This window comes from Schistocerca serialis, chromosome 7 (genome assembly GCF_023864345.2).
Source record: "Schistocerca serialis cubense isolate TAMUIC-IGC-003099 chromosome 7, iqSchSeri2.2, whole genome shotgun sequence".
Taxonomy (NCBI): domain Eukaryota; kingdom Metazoa; phylum Arthropoda; class Insecta; order Orthoptera; family Acrididae; genus Schistocerca; species Schistocerca serialis.
Window position 1 is genome coordinate 186086338 of NC_064644.1, and position 9630 is coordinate 186095967.

Sequence of the window (9630 nt, forward strand, 5' to 3'; positions counted from 1 at the left end):
TACAAGGAATATCGGGATCAGCATGCAAGATTTGAAGAATTTAGTTAAATATGTAAGTTAGTAATAATTGCAACACATGGTTAAAATAGAAGTAGAGTAGATTCTACAAAAATATTCTACAAACTCTTAAGGAATGTTACCTGTTCCTCTATCCACTATTAATTGCAAGTTTTCAGTAGCTTTGTTACCCTCTGACACTAATACTGGACCCTCTGTGCCTTTCAAATCGCTCGCATTTCTTCTTCTATCCCGTCAGTATACAGTTCCTCCCCTTGTGGACACATTTAACATATCCTTTCCACTTATCGAGCTCTTTTCTGGGTTCAACAGTGAAATTTCTTCAGCGCTCTTAATGCTGACGCCATTTGCCTTTACTCTGACTTACGCACATGCTAAAAAAAGTCGTTCGGACGGATATTTGCTTTTCGATATCTTCGCATTATTCCTGCGCCTGTTCGCTTTACATTCCCTGAATTCCTGTTCATTTCATTGCTGAGTCAGTTATATAACTGTACTCCTGCCTTTTGCTTAATATATTTGTACCTCTTTCATCAGTTACTTCATGTATATGTCCACAGTCTCGAAGTAGATTGTAAATGCTGAAACCACTTTAACCACAATAATCTGCACCACTTACATGTTTCACTTTGCTGGAGAATTTCAGCCCTTTTCCAAATGTGTAACGTACATTATGTGTGTATGCGTCATACTCTAGCTCGCACTCCGCCGCAGAGAAAGAGATTAATTCTGGGAACTGCAGTAACATCATTTTTATCGAAGTTCATTTTCAGCAGGATGTTCATATATTTTACGACAGAAGTGCTTCCAAAGACTTCAGAGTTGTTTCATCGAGATTCCATTTATTTTGGGCAAAGTATCTACAGATGTATAATGATAGTTGATAGTTCCGATGTGTTGTAACGAACGTGCCTGGTACGCCCTCAGAATCATGCCCCACACCTTATCACCGATGTAGAAGAAATTATGTGTTATTTGACATTGTAGGTAAGTAACTGAAAATATTACAGATTCGGATTTACCAACTTTATAGCAGTGTCCACTTAACTCACATACACCTCTCGAACTTCCGAGATTCCAAGCTGTATGTTGCGAACTTCCCATTCAGCTTCACTATAGGCTTACTGCGTCTGTTGTCGCACAGTTTCATATCTCAGTCCTCAGAGTCTCATGTAATGACTAACAGCATTATTTTTTTTTTTTACTTTATTGTAATTTTGATACCTGAACAACCAGGTAGGCTGGCAGCAGCACAATACGCCGCTCTTCAGCCGAAGAGAGTACATGGAGATAAACAAAGAAGAGACATCACATAGAAAAACGGCGGGAAAAAATAGGAGACACAAGAATATAAAAGCACAAGAAGCCGTTCACACTTGATGACAATCCACACTATGAACTGGAGACCCGACGCACAAACACTGAAGAAGACGATGTCACTGGTGAACACTAACAGCATTATTAGACACTGACACGAAATACAATTGAAACTAATGTTTAGAAGTGAGTAGTTGAGAGTGGACACTCTGAGGCCCACATTTTTAAATGTGACACACACGTCAACAACGCAGAACAGGGTGGTTCATTGATCGTGACCGGGCCAAATATCTCACGAAATAAGCGTCAAACGAATAATACTACAAAGACGAAACTTGTCTAGCTTGAAGAGGGAAACCAGATGGCGTTATGGTTGGCCCGCTAGATGGCGCTGCTATAGGTCAAACGGATATCAACTGTATTTTTTTTAAATAGGAACCCCCATTTTTATGACATATTCGTGTAGTACGTAAAGAAATATGATTTTTTTAATTCGACCATTTTTTTCGTTTGTGACAGATGGCGCTGCAATAGTCACAAACATATGGCTCATAATTTTAGACGAACAGTTGGTAACAGGTAGGTTTTTTAAATTAAAATACATAACGTAGGTAAGTTTGAACATTTCATCTCGGTTGTTCCAATGTGATACATGTAGCTTTGTGAACTTAACATTTCTGAGAACACATGCTATTACAGCGTGATTACCTCTAAATACCACATTAATGCAATAAATGCTCAAAATTATGTCCGTCAACCTCAGTGCATTTGATAATACGTGTAACGACATTCCTCTCAACAGCGAGTAGTTCGCATTCCGTAATGTTCCCACATGAACTGACAATGCGCTGACGCATGTTGTCAGGCGTTGTCGGTGGATCACGATAACAAATATCCTTCAACTTTCCCAACAGAAAGAAATCCGGGGACGTTAGATCCGGTGAACGTGCGGACCATGGTATGGTGCTTCGATGACCGATCCATCTGTCATGAAATATGCTATTCAATATCGCTTGAGCCGCACGCGAGCTATGTGCCGGACATCCATCATGTTGGAAGTACATCGCCATTCTGTCATGAGTGAAACATCTTGTAGTAACATCGGTAGAACATTACGTAGGAAATCAGCATACATTGCACCATTTAAGTTGCCATCGCTAAAATGGGGGCTAATTATCCTTCCCTCCATAATGCCACACTATACATTAACCCGCTAAGGTCGCTGATGTACCACTTGTAGCAGCCATCGTGGAATTTCCGTTGCCCAACAGTGCATATTATGCTGGTTTACGTTACCGCTGTTGGTGAATGATGCTTCGTCGCTAAATAGAACGCGTAGAAAAAATCTGTCATCGTTCCGTCATTAATCTTGTGCCCAGTGGCAAAACTGTACACGACGTTCAAAGTCGTCGCCATGCAATTCCTGGTGCATAGAAATGTGGTTCGGGTGCAATCGATGTTGATGTAGCATTCTCAGTACCGACGTTTTTGATATTCCCGATTCTCGCGCAATTTGTCTGCTACTGATGTGAAGAGTAGCCGCGAAAACAGCTAAAACACTTTTTTGGGCATCTTCATTTGTTGCTGGTCGCGGTTGATGTTTCACATGTGGCTGAACACTTCCTGTTTCCTTAAATAACGTAGCTATCCGACGAACAGTCCGGACACTTGGATGATGTCGTCCAGAATACCGAGCAGCATACATAGCACACGCCCGTTGAGCGTTTTGATCATTATCGCCATACATCAACACGTTATTTAACTTATCCGCAATTGGTAAACAGTCTATTTTAACACGGGTAATGTATCACGAAGCAAATACCGTCCGCACTGGCGGAATGTTACGTGATCCCACGTACTTATACGTTTGTGACTATTACAGCGCCATCTATCACAAATCGAAATAAGTGGTCCAACTAAAACATCCATATTTCTTTACGTACTACACGAATATGTAATAAAAATGGGGGTTCCTATTTAAAAAACGCAGTTGATATTCGTTTGACCTATGGCAGGGCCACCTAGCGGACCAACCATAGTTAAATACATGATATAATAAAAGCAATTTTCGTGATAAAACTGCCAGGCTACGGTGGTTGAAAATAGGTTCCTCTTTCTTTATTTTCTGAACTGAACTATCTCTTCCTTCATCCAAGGTTCCTTCCCACTTACCACTCTCGCATTTATATTTCTTGTGTCTAGCTTCCTTTATTGCCCTTTTAAGAGATGTCCATTCCTCTTCAACAAAACTACCTGCTTCTGCGTATATCTTCCACTGCAATATCTGATTTCAAAATCCCTGTCTCACTAGGTTGTAATGTAGGTGCTATCTTCTCATATCTCCGAGCCTTTACCAAGTAGAGCTCTTCCACTTGTGATCTGTAATGGTATATTGCTATTTCCAGCTGAAATTTATTTCAGAACTCAAGGTATCTTTATCGTCTCTCATTCCTAATACCGACACCGTATTCTCCAGTGACTCTCTTGTTCCTTTCTCTGCTACAGCATACCAGTCCGCCATGGTTATTAGCTTTACGACTTCCTTTCAATGTCGTCATACACTTTCCCCGTCTCTTCCTCCTATGCTCGTGACTTAACATGTATACCTGAATTCCTTTTGTTGGTGATACTTTTCTTTCAGTTTTGACGAGATTAACTTTGCCACTGAGCAGTTCACAGTAATTTCACTGCGTGGCCTTCTCTCCTCTTGGAAATGAATCTCACTCCCGTTACACCACTTTCTGCTGCTTTGGATATTATCCTTCATTAGTCAGATCAGAAACCCTGATTTTCTTTCCACTTTACTTCACTGACACAACTTGTGGTATTCACTATTTTTGGCTTCATTAAAACAGCAAATAGTTAATACTTTCAGCCAGAACGCAAATACTTGTTTATAAAGAATGATTAATTTATAATAAGGCGTCGCATAGCGACGGTGGAGTTTCCTAAATAATGTAATTCGTCGTCTTTGGGCGGCAATATAAACAGAAAAATACGGACAGATATGCGACCCTTCACTATTTTGTTGGTTGGAGAACAAATGAAGCCTTGAGCGCTAAAGACTTGTACTGTTTTTCTTAAGTAAGACGGACGCAGACTTGTGGCGGTCTGATCTAATGTTTTACTAAAGAAATAAAAACGTGTTCAGTCTAAGTTTGAGAGGAGTGTGAAAAGAAGAACTGTTATAACTTATCGTGACGACGCACGAGCGCCTCAAGAGGACAATGGCTATCTATATAAAAGAGCGCTCAATGGACATGAAACGGACATAAAAATATACCGTCACTGTAGTACTAAGCTTAAGGTACGATGTATCTTTTAGTTATAATAAATATTCGTTCTGGAAATATTGGATCATTTAGCAGTGCTCATTCCTATCATCTCCTCAGTATTATTTTCATTTTAATTATGCATTTTGCTAAGATTACAGACACCAAGATCAGCAGTCCAATGTGCATGTTACATTGATAACACGAAAACTGTTTTATCGTCTTCTTGCATCAGCTCTAATATTGAATTTCCCTTTTGTGTGATGTTACAGTTGTTTTTGCGCCCTTGAGAACTTTCTGGTCCCTTAGGAAATTGTTTTGTCATAATAATAACTTCACGACCGGGTATGATCGTATCTACGATCATGAAGTAATTACAAAGACGATAATGCAATTTCTTAATCAACAGCACGCTAGCTGTGACTGCTTCAAGCCACGCGAAACTGCAAGTAAAGACTATTCACATTTCATAATGAAATATTTTATGACAATGGTCAATCCATGATTCTTACGCCAATTGTGATTGATAAAACCGTAAGCGAAATCTCAAATTCCAACTTTTCCATTGAATAACAACATCACTTTTATTTTGTTACATCACATACTATATCTATATGGAGCCTTCGCAGTTCCCTTTTACGTATCTTTCAGATTCTCTACGACGTTCTGAGGTTCCACATTCCAACTCATAGAGAGTAACGGTATTGTGGTGGTTCGATCATTTACTCATGGCCGCCTACTCTTGGGTAGTCTCTTCTTGGATGTTCGAATGAGAGACCAGTCCTGACTCTTTTTGTCAATGGAGAGACGGTAATGCTGCTTTCCTCAGACAGAGGCCACATGTCATGTGGATAGACATTATTTCTTTTTAACGCAGTGTTTTGCAACGCCTTGAGCACTTTCATACCGTTGGTCTCAGGTGATTATTCCTCTTTACGGTCGGTTTCCTATAACATAGGTCAGAGGTTGCACAAAACCTCTATCCGCTGCTCTGCCGTAACTGACTAGGCTGTTGGAAAATGAGGGTTCCTGAAGTTCTCGGTGCCGTATTTGAGACTTTTACTCAAAATGTATGCCGTAGCTTGGGTCTAACCCGGCTCCTAGAGCTTTTTGATCCGTAGTCCAAGAAGCTACGGCTAGACCGACGTGACCTAAAACAGATATTAACATGGATTATTGCGTGGAAATAGGTCCGAGATCTTCTAGCCACGCGATCGGTGACCAACCTTTGGTGTTCGTAATATCCGCCTAGAATTAGAAGCGATCTGTACGTGTGTCTAGCCGTGAGAAAGACTGATGGCTGTTGAGGATTTAGCGGAAGGAGTCCAAGTAAATGTTAGTTAATTCATGTTCGACGCACATTGCTTACAAAGCTAATTAGAGTATTTCGTGAACACTGTTCGCTGCCGTGGGCTGTCACAGGGCGGAAGGCAGAAAATATTCAGAGAAGTGTGCAATCTTTACGCTGATAATGCCGTAAACAGTACTCCACAAAACCTAATGGGTAACGCTGCAAAAAGTGCGTTGTGCCATACTTTCAGATTTTCGAGTGACCACATATCACTACGACGTGTAGCTGTAAATCTGACGTCGCTCTGGAAAGCGAAGCGTCCTTGTTTCATAGAAGACACTCGTTTCCTGCTGCCTCTGTCATCACTTTCATTTTGTATTTGGTAAGACATGGTGATACATATAATTTACTGTTGCTCCTACTTGTTTTCATTCATTTCTGCACATTATGCGTGAAACTGCAGGACAAGGCCAATTCTAGCTGTGCACATTCATGGAAGAAATATAACTTGTAGCCCAGACGTTATACGACAGAGTAGTATCTCGTAAACCGTATCAGCGGCACACTTCGAGTGAAATTTATGATCTTCAACGAAGCACGGAATGGAGAGCACCTTGCTGGTTGGAATGTGATGAAAACTACAGTAAAAGGTTACTTAAATAATTCGACGCTGATGTTCGACCAGAATTAAAATCCTGGTGTAGAAAGTTCAGAATATTATTACTTTTTGTAAGTTTTCTTCTGGAATTTTCATCTTCTTTGTCACATAGACGAAATTTTGTAGAATATAGAGTCTACAGAAAATTATCTTCCATCTGGAATTAAAGCAGTCGCATCCTTTCTGCTTCAATAGTACAGAAATTGATGTGGTTCAATTTGGAAATAATCTTCCCACTTGGATGTTACTTTAAAAAATGACCAAAGGCGAGTAGCACTCGCACACCGACGGTTCCGTATAAACTGATTTAGGTATGTAGACAGCTCATCCAATCCGGAAATCGAGAATCTCGACAATTTTCGCCCGTTATCGACACTGATACTCCCAAGATATCGGTACCAAGGATTCAAGAGCCTCGAAAATGTATTCATTTCAAGTCTGAAGTCAGAAAACAAATGAAGATAACAATTTTTTCCTCCGGTATAATTACAGATTTAGAGTTTGCCAATTTTTTTTTCCTTTGCATGTACTGTGAAACCTTGTTTCTTGCCAAATTTCATGGTTCTAGACCGACGGGGTGCACCCCATAGGTTTACACGAGTGAGTCCGCGAGAATCGGCATGTGTGACATAAGTGGCCGTACCTTGCGGTTGCATTGGTTAGAATCTTACGTTTACTACACCAGCAAGGGTTCATAGACCTTAGGATGTGACATAATATTGCAACTTGATAAGTCTACCTGTTCCTGTGAAAAAGGGGGCTTGACAGACGGGTGGATATACAAAGTCTGATAACAAACGAGAAAAAAATCATGTGATATAATTACACATTAACAATTTTCGGATTTTTTTCCTTTGGTTGTAATGTGAAACTTTTCTTATTTGAAAACTTCATGATTCTAAGTCAACGGGGAATAAGCTATAGGTTTTGACTCGTGAGTTTGCCAGTATCAAAATATTTGACACAAATGGCCGTATCTTTTGGTAGCACTGATTTAGAACATTCAAGTTATTACAGCGTCAAGAGACCGTTATCGTAGAAAGTGCCACAAGTTTAAATACGTCTACTCGTTCCTAAGGAAAAAGGTTTTTAACAGTCGCCCGCGCTGGGTAGCCGTGCGGTCTCAGACGTCCTGTCACGGTTCGCGCGGCTCCCCCCGTCGGAGGTTCGAGTCCTCCCTCCGACATGGGTGTGTGTGTGTGCGTGTGTGTGTGTGTTATCCTTACTGTAAGTTACTGCAAGTTAGATTAAGTAGTGCGTAAGGCTAGGGACCGACGACCTCAGCAGTTTGGTCCCATAGTCCTGACCACAAAAATTTTTAACAGTCGGACATTGCATTGGATCATGAGACAAAGACAAACGGACAACAAAGTGATCCTAAAAGGGTTCCATTTTTACCGATTGAGGTGCGGAACCCTAAAAATTATGCTCTTTTAAAATCTGTCTACAGCAAAGAATGATGAAAGTACATGTTACGTGCAGCATTCCGCTCTTTTTACAGCTTTGTACAAAGATCATCAATCTTCTATTCCATCTATCATTTCATCTTTCCCCGTTGGGCAGCAAAGATTCATTGAATCCTTCACCTGTTGTGAAAGATAAGAAAGATAAGAAAAGGAAAGAAAAATAAACTGTTGAAGGTGACTCAAGTCCCGTATTGTCTTTCACAGTTTGCGAATTTCGAGGCGGCAGACGTGGAGGAACAACACGACTGCAATAAATTTTCCGTGAAACTCAGGACAGCTTTTACAGAGACACATCAAATGATGCAAGACATTAAGCCGTACTGGGTTTTACGAATGGCTCACACGATTTATAAATGGCCGCACGGAAATCAAAGACGACCCTCGTTCAGGGTCGCCTTTCGTTCGTCTACCGACGACGCTCGTGTCAAAAACGTCAAGAAACTGTTCGTCCCAATCGAAGAGTCACTGTCCGAGAGATTGCAGAAGAATGCAACATTGCAATTGGATCATGTCGTGAAATCCTGATACAGCATCTTGGAATACATCGTACTGCCGCCAAGTTGGTCCTACGGCACCTGAGTCAAGACCAGAATGATCTTCGCTTCGCAATCTGTGAAGAGCTTTTAGATCACGCAAATGAGAACGAGATATTCCTTAGGAGAATCACCACTGTTGATGAGACATGGGTCTACGGTTATGATGTTGAGACAGTGAAGAGGACGAAGATTTGTGACGATAGACGAGATAAAAGAAAATTCGCAGACGTCGCTTCGCGCGATCCAGCGAAAAGCGTACCAAGACTGCTTCCGAAAGGGGAAACGGCCTTGGGAGCGGTGTATCGATTGTCGAGGAGGCCGTGCACAATAAGCAAAAGTTTAGCGTAGAAAAATTTTGTGGACGAAGTTTCGGGATTTTTTGAACACACCTCCTAACTTTTCCATGCATCTTTATTTCTTTTTCTGTCTTCCCTTGTACATCCTTCCACCCTGAATAAAAATCTCATTCCTTGAGCCTATATTCTACTTTCTTGGTGTCTTGTTGTTGCCCATGCCTCACTTCCATAAGTAAGGGTTGGTAATGCTATTGTTTTATAAAACTTCAGGTGGGTTTCTTTCCTGGCATTATTCCGTAAACTTGCACGATGTTTCCACGTATGGAAGTAAATTTATTTCATTTTTGTCCTCGTTATGGTTATATTCGTAAGTGATGTCGCATCCTAGATATTTAAAATGTTTTACTTGCTCCAAGATATTATTATTCAAGACTTTGAGATATTAGTGGTGGTCTGCCCTGAAACACCATAACTTTTGTTTTCTCTACCGACGGACTTAGGTTATAAAATGAAACTGTCTGTTGCAACTTACAGACGCCTATCTGAGGGTGATTTTCATTCTCTATAATCAGAGTCAGATCATGTGCATACAAAGTTACATTTAGCCTAGTGCTACGATCTAAAAGAACTCCACTTGCTGATAACTTAATCCATGAGTAGAACATTTACATGTATATTGAAGAGTGTTGGAGATATACAGCATCCTTGTCGTATCCGTTTGTTTGTGTTAATTGGCGTTGTTGTTATGCTTCCTGCACCTATAACAATTTCGGTGT